This window comes from Podarcis melisellensis, assembly GCF_964234715.1.
Source record: "Podarcis melisellensis genome assembly, chromosome: 3".
Classification (NCBI taxonomy): domain Eukaryota; kingdom Metazoa; phylum Chordata; class Lepidosauria; order Squamata; family Lacertidae; genus Podarcis; species Podarcis melisellensis.
Window position 1 is genome coordinate 40,183,489 of NC_138530.1, and position 12,193 is coordinate 40,195,681.

A 12,193-nucleotide genomic window follows, 5' to 3' on the forward strand; every position below is an offset into this window, starting at 1 on the left:
GGTCTTTAGTTCTCTTCAAGGGTTCAAAGAACTTGTGGGGGCTTAAAGTCAGGAGAAGATACACATGCAAGCTTTGTCCTTAACATTCCCACATGGGCTTTTCTTGTTCAACTATGAAGAAAGTGCTTAAACATCTGAATCCCTTAAATGTAGGAAAAGGAGGGGTAAGAATTTTCATTCAGGAGAGGTAAGAATTTTGTGAAAATATATGTGGCAACATTTTCAAACAAGTGATTCCACAAATGAATCGTAAGGTGGTGTGAGGACTCCACCATATGCCCTCTTGAATGTCTGAATAGGCTCTTGGTAACTTTGGGACGCGGGTGGCGCTGTGGGTAAAACCTCAGCGCCTAGGACTTGCTGAGCGCCAGGTCGGCGGTTCAAATCCCCGCGGCGGGGTGCGCTCCCATTGCTCGGTCCCAGCGCCTGCCAACCTAGCAGTTCGAAAGCACCCCCGGGTGCAAGTAGATAAATAGGGACCGCTTACTAGCGGGAAGGTAAACGGCATTTCTGTGTGCTGCGCTGGCTCGCCAGATGCAGCTTGTCACGCTGGCCACGTGACCCGGAAGTGTCTTCGGACAGCGCTGGCCCCTGGCCTCTTAAAGTGAGATGGGCGCACAACCCTAGAGTCGGACACGACAGGCCCGTACGGGCAGGGGTACCTTTACCTATGGGGATGTTCTGTGGGAGCACAGATTTCTGGACAAGAATGTTGGGAATCGTCCCTGAAAGCATCATTACATGACCCATGAATTAAGGATGTCCTAAACCCATTGCTGTGATAGCTTACACAATATACCTCCCAGTGGCCTTTGAATGATTCCCCCCATGTGCTACTGGAGCGATCTTCTTGATTTTGAGAAGCCCACCATAGAAAAGCTTTGCACAAAAATACAAAAACTCCATTTAAGTGCGCTGACCCCTAATGATACAAATAGGCATGATATTTATGGCCAACCTCTTCCTACTGTCATGTTAATGTTACTCAAACAATCTTAACAATTATGTAGTAAGAGCAGCTTTACTTTCTGCTGTGGCATTTTCCTATCAGTAAGCTGAAGGGAAATCCTAGGTGGCAATGACATTCTGCAGTCTTACGCATAGCTTTCGCCTCTGACTAGGAGGAGAGACATGCCAAGACTTGCTTCAACCTCCCTTCTAGAATCCTCCTGCACATTTAACCCTCCTTCAGGCCATCTGTGCATTAAGGGTCATATATTTTTTTACCTTATTGCCTTGGCTCTTGTCTAGCGTAACTGGAAAACAAATGACTGTGTGTAATGTAGAACTGTGCATGGCTTTAGTTAAAAGGGAATCCTAGGAAATTCTGGATGTGGTTTGTGAAATTTGCTGGACAGCAACAATATTTGTTACGTTGCTCTCTCTGGGTCTACATGGGAATCGCTGACTACTACTCTCAAGTCATGTGCATCGGTGTAGCCCCACTAAGTCAACTGAAACAGGTGGAGTTGTATTGTGACTTATGTTTAAGTCAACATTAGGCAGTAACAGCCGCTCATTATATCCATAAGCAGGGTAGAAACAACCACACGGTTTGCCTGTTCCACAAGTTTTGGCCTGGTGTCATTTATATCAAAAGCAAAGTAAGAATGAACACTTATATTTCAGCAGTGATGTAATTTACGGCTTTACTTGAAAGCAAGTCCCATTGATTTTAACTAAAATATTTTTAAATAAGTATATTTAGAAGTCCTTGCAAATGAACACCCAGAAGAAAATAGGCTCCCTTCTTTCCCTCTCCCAAAGTCTGCACACTGACTAGCTAAAAGGGGGGGGGGATAAATCAGCTGTTCTAGTTTAGGAAGGCTTCCTTCTCCAGTTCATAGCCAGAGGGTGGGGTAGTTTTTACTTACCACAGGTAATCAGATGAGTTGCTATTTATAAAATGGGTTTTGGGATTTACATATCCTCCTTCAACTGAAAAGGACATTTTCCAAAATAAGAAAAAGTGTTATAAATTCATTAACCTTTAAATATTTCACATACAATCTCTCTTAGTTTTCAGATGATGGAGAAATGGTCTGTTGAAAAAGAGTTGTGTATTAAAATAGATGTTTTGCAGAGTGTCATCTGATCTAAGGGCAGCAGCTCTGATATCATTTTAGAGCAAGGCAAAGACCTATTTATTTGCCTGGGTTTTTGAACTGAAAGCCTAACTGTGGTTTCATGCATTCCGTTGTATTTTATGGTTGGTTTTTAACTGTTTGACGATTTCTGTTTTCTGCTGTTTGTTGATTGTGCAGTATGATTATTGCTGCTGGTGTTTATTTGTTGTTGTAACCTCTGTGTTGTTGCTGCTGGCATCTCTCTATCTCGAGAGACAACAGATTATTCCCTGGTAACTCAACCTGAAAGTTTCATTGAAGGGCCACACAGAAATATTTTAAATACAAATAAATACAAAAGCAAGCCAACAATGCAGTGGGTTGTAGAAAGTGAAAAATCTTAGTGCAGTGCTTCCTTATACATGTATAAAATTATGGCTGATTGGGAGGTCTTACAAAACAGATCTCCTTCCTCCTGTCCCTTCTCTAAAACTTACATTTTTTTACTTTGCTTTAAAAGGCAGCTGGGCGCACTGTGAATCACATTGCTGGCAAGACCCCAGCCACCACTGCCTTAACTTAGGCTTGCCATCCGTCAGGAAAATTCCTGACACGTCCTGGTTTTCCAGTGCAAAAATGGCGTCAGGGGAATTTTGCTGAAACAGCAAAATGTCAGGGAAAACCCAGATGTATGGCAACGCAATGAGAAAAGCAGCGGAAACGGCTCAGAAAGCTTAAGGAATTTTACTTTTTGAAATATGGCAACCCTAGCCTTAACTTCCCAGATATCTATGAAAATTTTATGGAAATTTGTTTCTGTGCCTGTGTCCCAGGGCCTTTAAGTCCTTGCAATGCCATGTCTGCATTTGCTTTTGATGGACCTAGTCAGAGTCCTTAGGACTGGATAGAGAACCCTCGAAGGCAACACTGGGGACCTAGGCAGGAGGTTCCTCACCCCTGCTCTAGGTAATACTACACCAACTCCAAAGATTTGGGTTGAGATCTCAACTTTTAGACTCTTTTTGAAGCATAAGAAGAGTCCTGTCTCCCACTTTCTAGCAGGCCTTTGTGTAAGAGTTAATCACACAGATGTCATGTTGCACCTTCATCCAGCAGATAAGGAGTGGGGACCTCTGTCCTGCCAAGGGATTTCTTCAAGGGTTCTGCTGGGGATTGTAGGCCAGTAATGGATGGGATCAAAGTCTGTGTGGGCAGTACTAGAGCCAAAAGTGCATGTTCCCCTTTTCAGTGTGACCAGAAACAAGTGTGATGGCTGCCCCTTTTCTTTCTCTTTCTTTCTTTCTTTCTTTCTTTCTTTCTTTCTTTCTTTCTTTCTTTCTTTCTTTCTTTCTTTCTTCCTTCCTTCCTTCCTTCCTTCCTTCCTTCCTTCCTTCCTTCCTTCCTTCCTTCCTTCCTTCCTTCCTTCCTTCTGCCATATTGTTTTTTCTGTCTACCAAACCATCTCCGTTGTTTTTTCTGTTCCTTCCACCCACAGGAAACTAGGCTGCCCACCCCTGCAGTAGATACATATCTACATATCACAAACACCCCCTATTTTAGGAAAATGAGACAAGCTGGGATATTGTTCTCTTTGATGTGTAACTTAATACTATCTTTCAAGCCATCCAGATGGTTCTCTCTGCCTACTGTAGGTGTGGGCTCTGCCTAACTACAACTGCCTTACTCCATTCAGCAGACTAAAATAAACAGTAATCAGACCGTGTTTCAGTCACAACATCTAAAATTGTATGCTAGACCTCCATTTTATACCGTGTGTGTGTGTGGGGGGGGAATACAGACAAAAAGGCATTAAGTGATTGACTGAACAGTGTTCTTCATCCTATTACCCTTTCAGAAACTGATTTTCAGGAGATAGTTTGCTTGACAACTCTAAAGCAGCAGTCACAGTCCAAGAGAATGGGTGTCCACTCAATCCCCAAACACATGGAGGGCTTCCAGTCTTCAGCACCAATACTGCATACCTTGATTCAATATCTGCATGTTCTGTTGGATGTCTAGAAGCACAGCCCAAACCCTGGTCATGTGGAGTGCTTGAAGGCAGATATTGAGGGTACAGAAGTGGACTGAGCAAACACCACAGAATTAGTAATTAAGATTTAACCTACTAGCTGAAATGATTCATCTTGGATTGTAGTCCTGAACATACTTACTTGTGAATAACCCCCATGAATTCAATGGGACTAAGTTCCAAATAAATATGCATATGATTGCACTTCATGCCAATGTAAGTCTATAGCTGACTACACAAAAGTATGGATATTTCTATGCAGAGAAGCAGGGTTTTCTGAGGGAAATTATTTCAGTTTTTGTCTGATCTCATCTGAATAACATTTTCCTTTTCACAGATTTGATCTTATCTATGGACTTTCCCAACAATGATCTAGCTGGCATGCAACACTAAACCATGGCTCAACATTACAAGGGTGAGCAACAGTGAGCCTGGTTCCACATGCCTCTCTCTGTCCTCCAGCACTTCTGCAATGGCACTGGAAACTTTGCTTCAGATTATGCTCACATCCAAATCCTAAACTGTAGTTAATCATAACTATGCTTTGTTGAAACAAGTCATCTTCATACACTTCATACATACATGGAGTGTAAAGTGTGTTGGATTTGGACAACATGGCAAGCTCTGACTAATCTATAACAGAAACCAAAGCTTCTGAACTCTTATTTGTGACCTACTGTAGGAGAAAGGAGTTTGCCTAGGCCTGTCCTCATCTCACTAAACCATGGTTTAGCATTATATCCAAACCTGCACAATATGATCAAAAGAACATTAAATTTCTAATCCTGGAAACATTCGCAAGCAACAAGGTATATCCAATCAAGTATTTGATCTTGGGTGTGTCAGGCCAGGGATTCCATGGCAAATAGATATAACTGCCAAGTTTTGGTAGACTCCCAAATGCAAAAGACTTTGCTTTAGTCTTAAGCCAAACTAAACAAGAGAGCAAACGACGCTGCAGGATTTTAGGCTCAGACACTATCAACTGACAAAACACCAAATTGATTTGGCATTTAATTCCCATAGCTAATGTCTCAGGACTGGATTTATGCTGGTTAATTGAGTTGATTTTCCATGGTAAATTAAGAAAAGGTTCCTCCCATATATATATATTTTGACCACTAGCTACATGCAAGGGCTGATGTAAAAAGCCTGAGTGAAAGCATATGATTTAAACATTTTTAATGTATTTTAAATTAGCTGAGGTTAACTGAGTTGAAATTAAAGCTCTTCCAGTGACCCCTGTGGAACTGCAATTTATCTCGATGCCAACAATCCCATATATTTAGCTTAAAGAAACTCCATACTCCTCATATTATTCGAGACTCATTATTTTCATCAGATATTACCCAAAGAATTAGTCCCTGAGAAAGTATAAAATTGATAAACTAGTAAGGGATATGATCCATGGACAAATTCTTCTGCACATGCACCGTGGACAAGAATCAGAGTAGTTCAAGAACACTTTTGCTTCTTCGTGGATTATATCCAACTTTTCTCTACTCAGTGTTAGGTCTGAGACCATCCCATGGAGTGGGCTTATAGGAGTAAGTTGTGTAGAAATACATAGCTTTACCTCTTTTGCAAGCTATGAAATCCATATATCTAAAAGGCCCCATTGCAGATTTAGAATCAGGAAAGCCTTCCTGAAAAGAACATTCCACAGAGTGAATGTCAAGATTAAGAAAATTCCTTTTCCAGGTAAACATCACTCTAAGGCAGTGCCATACTGTAGGAACCCCTCAGCATAGTCAGGCAAGGTGATGCTGCCTCCCACCGCTGCTGCTACCCTACTCCTGTCCTTAACATCCTTAACACTGAGGCAAGTATTTTCGAATGCCATTTGAAGTATGGAATTATCATAGAATCTTAGCCTTCACAGAATTAGGATCATTGTGCACAAGGCACATTTTTTTCTAGCACTTACATGGTTAATCATCAGTCTCTGCCCCCACAGAGCTCCATGTGCTCAGCGAAACCTCTATGAAACTTGAGACCACAGCCATCATCTGAAAAAGGTAAAGGACCCCTGGATGGTTAAGTCCAGTCAAAGGCGACTATGGGGTTGCAGCGCTCATCTCACTTTCAGGCCAAGGGAGCCAGCATTTGTCCACAGACAACTTTCTGGTTCATGTGGCCAGCATGACTAAACTGCTTCTGGCACAACGGAACACTGTGACGGAAACCAGAGCACACAGAAACCCCGTTTACCTTCCTGCTGCAGTGGTACCTATTTATCTACTTGCACTGGAATGCTTTCGAACTGCTAGGATGGCAGGTGCTGGGACAGAGCAATGGGGTTGCGGGGATTCGAACTGCCGACCTTCTGATTGGCAAGCCCAAGAGGCTCAGTGGTTTAGACCACAGTGCCACCTGTGTCCCTCTAGCCATCATCTGTGGAAGCATATTGTCACAACCATCTCCCTTACAGTGGCCACAAGGCATACTAACTTTCTCCTGCCTGCCGCATGCACAGTGAGGGTCACTGAAGGCCAATGCTATGCAAAAAATAACAACATCTTATGGTTTTTGCACACTACTCTTGAGCACTTAACAAGCCACACTAGCAGCCTGTCAATGCAAACTCAACGTCAACGAGGATGAAGCCATGCCACTGGCCTTCATGTGGTCATGCCTGCATATGGAAGTCAGTTCATTCAGCAGCTGCCATAGTCGATATGGCTTTGAGAATGGGCTGGAATGGGAATTGATCACCACTACCTACAAAGTTATTAGCAGAATTGAATAGAATTTTATTGGGGGTTCCAGAATATAGTAACCAAAGCCCCATAATGGAGTGTTTGCCCAAAGTAGAGCATTGTCAGAATTTGAAAACATAAATGGTAATCCGACAGCAAAGACAACTCCCTACTAGGAATTTATCATTAGTAACACTGGCAGCAGGCATTCTAGACATCCTAAGATTACTTAGCTCTTGGTATCTCTAACTGAAAACAGACCCTTCACTGTGTACATGGAATGTGCATCCTGAAAAACATAGACAAAATAATAGTATATGTCTCTTGTCTTCCACAACATCCCAGCTCTAGCTTGTTCACCTCAGAGAATAAATTGAATTAAAGGGAGTTTAGGAATCTAAGTTAAACCATATTACCCTCAACAGTTAATTTGATTTTATAGCAAAGCTAGACGGGGTTATATCAAATGCAGTCAATGATAGTCAATGACTAATTGTGGTAGGCAATTTAAAGCGATTTTAGTCTAAATTAACTCTGGCCTAGATGAGAAGATTCAGTTACTCCCATACAAACAATATGTGAAACATGCATGAAGAGAGAGAGAAAATTTGCCTCTTCTGTAAAACATAATATAGTTTACAAAACGCATGTAAAATGCCAGCTTGGTAATAGAGAGTGACATTTGAGAATTCCTTTTAAGAGCCAAATATCCAGATGTGTCTGGATATGTGTATCAGATATATGTCAGACTCTGTTCCAAAATCAGAATTCTAGCGCTGGTTTGTATCTGAAGTTCAGACAGCATAACTCCCTGAACGGAGAGGTGCATTCTTCCATGCCTACCAGCAAGAGGGCGGGGGAGACACATTGTGCCACAGCTGCTGCCTGTAGGATAAAGAATAGGTTTAGGAAAATAAACCCTTTCAAGCAATTTGCCACATGCAGGGATTGCCAGGGTTCAATGAAAGAATATATTTGCAATACGAGGCAGGGAATATGCTAAGTATAAACGCCAAGCCTCTATGTTGTAGAGAATTCTTTCCATTACCACCAAGCCTGTCTGCACATCCGTAGGACTTCCATGACAGGTGGGCATAAAAGCCTAAATCAAGTTCTTTCACTTAAGACAGTGATGGCCAACGCGGCCCTCCAGCTGCTTTGGGACTACAATTCCCATCATCCCTCACTACTGGTCCTGTTAGCTAGGGATGATGGGAGTTGTAGTCCAAAAACAGCTGGAGGGCCAAGTTTAGCCATCACTAACTTTAGATAATAAGCACTAGCCACATGCCAAAGGCAGGGAGGGGGACCCCTGGAAGCAGTTTATTTGTTTGGGTACCTAGCCACATTTCTCCTCTCTAGTAGAGCATTAGCCCAAACAAATCAATCTTCTTCTTTCTAGGACAGCATCAGCCCAAACAAATCAACCTTCCAGCGATTCAACATGGCACCCGGACTCAGATTTTGATGGGCTTTAAAGGGAACAGATTTTTACAATTACAGAGCAGCCACGTGCAATGCCTCTCTATGTGCCCTTGCTGACTGAAGCTGGCACATGAATGCTACCGTCAAGAAGGTGCAGGAGGTTGATCTGAAAAGCTGGGATGGAAGCAAGGAACAAACAAATGGTGTGGTGAGCATTGAAACCTATTAAGATTTTATAGGGCACCTTATGCCTAGAAGTCAAAAAGGAGCCAATGCAGATTTGGTTCCTCCCCATTTCCAGACTGGGTGGCTGGTAGCCATAATCTGAAATGCAACTTTACACCATACACATCAACAGTATTTATACCAGTTTAATTGTCACACCTTGCCTAAGGGAATCCTGGAAAATGAAGTTATTTGAGACTGCTAGTAAGTCTTTGCAAGGGATCCCCAAAGAAACCTGACAATTCCTTGAGTGGAGGAAACTAAGACAATTGAATAGGTTCTAACTTATCTGAAAAGATATACAGTAAACCCATCAAAAGTGATAGCTAATATGTAATACGAATATTCAGTTAGTTTCCAGGTAACAGCTTGAATGAACAAGGGGATGGTAGCAGTTTCATACTTTTCTGGTTATGAACTTATAGCATATGTGAAATCATCATTATATTAGCATGAATATAAATTGTATCCAAGAAATCCTCTGAAGAGAACGGTATCTAAGCACCAATGGTACTTTCTGATACCCATCTTTACCTTCTGTGGCTAATGTCTCTCAGTCTCTTCCCACAAAGATAAACTACTCTGAGGTGAAATTTCTCACCACAGGGTAGCTTTGTCATCTATATCATCCTGCTGAGCAGCATGAAGAATTTAACTATCCCTCAAATGCAGATGTGTGACAATCTGGAAGCAATTTCTACTGAAATTAGTGAGACTCGCATCAAATCACTGAAGAAAGGAAGACAACACCACAATCCCAGGCACACTTTCTTGGAAGCAAAACCTCTGAAATCAATGGACTTACTTATTTCACGGAAACATGCTTAGAATCAAGATGAAAATAATATTAGGGAAAAAATAATTATCTACCTACAGTAGGCCATGATGGAGGCATCAGATTAAAACTTATTATATCCACTCCATTTTCGTTGTTTAGCTGGGGTATATCATCGCTTCCTCTTCTGAACTGTTCTTTTTGAATAACTTGTTTGTTTGTTTGTTTGTTTGTTTGTTGTTACCAGAGCAGGTGAAATGCTGCCTGTCTATTAAACATGAGTAAACAGGGCCACTAAATCGTACATTGTGTGAGGATACCAGAAATAAACAGGCAAGACGCAAGGTGCGAGTTCAAACACATACCTCTTTATTGATGACAAGTTGTAAACTTATGATACTCAGAGGGGAAGGAAGCCAATGCGTGGGAAATATTCCATATTATTTATCAGTCTGCTAGGCGTATTATGATTGGGTGAGCCTGTGCTGCAGGAAAAAAAGTTGACCTTAATACTGCGTCTTCACTGCGCTTGACCCCTTCAGCTGAAGAAGGAGGGTTTCCTGACTCACACCCCCTTAGACCCCACAACTCCAAATATGTTAGCCTCAAAACTGATCTATAGCCTGCCCCATGAATCACACAACCTGAAAAGTGATAGTCTTTGGAATAACTATACACCCAAAAAGCGCCTCAGGGTGCTCTTTGTGCCAGCCTCTTCCCTTTCTCACACGCGCTTGACAAGTGACCAAACCAATGAAGCTATTTATTCAGTTTCCACCTCTAAGTGCTCCAACCATGTTCTTCTACAGTATGGAGTAGGCAAAAAAAAAAAAAGGGTGGGGGACTGGCAATCAATCGCAGCTGATCAAAAAATCCCTACTCACCCCCATCACAACAATCAGCTAATCCCAATCTGTAAATGGGAAAGGCAGGCTGGGCACTAGTTCCAAGACCAGGAGGAGGGAGGGAATGGGTGGGGCAGCCTTTTACATTCCCACCCACTCCTCCTAAGCACCTGAATGTGTCTGCTGGTGCGCAATAAGAAGCCTTTTTGCCCTGGCTCCATCACAAATGTGCTCCCACCTAGACCACTTTAGGGGACAGATGGAGGAGTGGCGTTCCCTCACTGGGAAAATTCCTCTCCCCTGCCATAACTATAATAAATGGCTATAAGGGCACTGACATGAAACACATTTAATGCAGGTTAGGCATCCTGCTTCACCAGGATTTAAAATCTGGCTTTGTAGCTGGTTAACAAACCCTGCTCAAGAGGGAACCTGGTTAGCTTCAACCATGGTTAACAGGGGCACTCTTGCTGTGCCCTTTAGCTGTGATTTAGGCAGGATGAAGGATTTGGCCATATGAGGAAGAAGCTAAAGGGGGAAAGGGCAATGAAATCCTAATTTTCCAGCTGGCTGGTTGAGAGAGAGCTTGTATTGCATCTGCACCAGCCCTGAGCAAGAGGTTTTAAATGCACAACCCAATAGTTATCCCCTATACTTCAAGAATGTGCTATCCTAATTTAGGACAAGGATTGTCAAACAAAAATCAAGTAGATACACTTGGAACAAGAAAAGAAATTGACCGTAAAATCATCTAAGGCTGCCATCCCAAATACACTTATTTTAAAAGGATGTTCCATTTAGATGAGCAGGGCTTACCTACAAGTTAATATTTTTAAATTCATGTTAATTGCTTTGCCTACTGCTATAATTGATAGTACCTCCCAAGCTTTAAAATGACTGTAAACTCCTCTGCCTTTCATCTCCTGTTGTAATAGACCCTGTCATATGAAAATGATGAAGAGTCATGGAAGGAGTCACCTTCCCCTAGCACTGAATAAGCAGCCTAACTAGAATGCAAAAAACATTTTCATCCCTGAAACTAATCCACTTTACCCAGTGGCAAGGAAGGGCATTTTTGACCCAGTTGCCTAGCCTTCTCATCATGAGTTTTGCAAACATGATCTTGTGATCTGATGTACAGTACTAGCATGCAGGATCTGGTGTAAGAGTCCACAAAAGTTATTTGCCTGTAATATATTTTACTAGCCTGCCTGCTAAGAGCCTGCTAGCATCCTGGATTTTCATGGATCCCTTTCCTCCACATCCAGCATGAAAAATCCAGGTCACTGGCCTCTTAACAGGCTAGTAAAACAGAAAGAAAGCAAAAAAAAAAAATTTCCTTCCAGTAGCACCTTAAAGACCAACTAAGTTAGTTCTTGGTATGAGCTTTCGTGTGCATGCACACTTCTTCAGATACCCTTCCAGTAGCACCTTAAAGACCAACTAAGTTAGTTCTTGGTATGAGCTTTCGTGTGCATGCACACTTCTTCAGATACCCTTCCAGTAGCACCTTAAAGACCAACTAAGTTAGTTCTTGGTATGAGCTTTCGTGTGCATGCACACTTCTTCAGATACCCTTCCAGTAGCACCTTAAAGACCAACTAAGTTAGTTCTTGGTATGAGCTTTCGTGTGCATGCACACTTCTTCAGATACCCTTCCAGTAGCACCTTAAAGACCAACTAAGTTAGTTCTTGGTATGAGCTTTCGTGTGCATGCACACTTCTTCAGATACCCTTCCAGTAACACCTTAAAGACCAACTAAGTTAGTTCTTGGTATGAGCTTTCGTGCGCATGCACACTTCTTCAGATACCTGGTATCTGAAGAAGTGTGCATGCGCACGAAAGCTCATACCAAGAACTAACTTAGTTGGTCTTTAAGGTGCTACTGGAAGGATTTTTTTTTTGTTTTGACTATGGCAGACCAACACGGCTACCTATCTGTAACTAGAAAGAAAGCAAAAGGTGTATTCTCCCAAGTGAGCTGGCAGAGAAGGGACTGCACTGAGGGATTCACTTTCCTTCCTTGCTCAACCAAGCAACCTGGAGGAGGAAAATGGAGTACCATGTCTTGCCAGCTCATTCAGGGCTTGTGCAGAATTCCTGGTGGCCTCTGGCTAGCAGATGAGTT

The 12,193-nt window shown here is 42.2% G+C and overlaps 1 protein-coding gene and 1 long non-coding RNA gene across 4 annotated transcripts in view; one reads left to right on the forward strand and one right to left on the reverse strand.

Annotated features, from left to right (window-relative positions):
* The window catches only part of LOC309366665, a 190,367-nt gene that overhangs the window by 85,473 nt on the left and 92,701 nt on the right, over nt 1-12,193 (forward strand). The window lies entirely within an intron of this gene.
* The window catches only part of CDC42EP3 (CDC42 effector protein 3), a 60,983-nt gene that overhangs the window by 15,368 nt on the left and 33,422 nt on the right, over nt 1-12,193 (reverse strand). The window contains exon 1 of one of the 3 annotated variants that reach the window (XM_081905402.1): nt 6,023-6,041. The exons of the other annotated variants lie outside the window; for them this stretch is intronic. The gene's annotated coding sequence lies outside the window, so the exon portion shown is untranslated. Of the gene's footprint in view, nt 1-6,022; nt 6,042-12,193 lie in introns of those variants that run through there. 3 annotated transcript variants of the gene reach the window in all.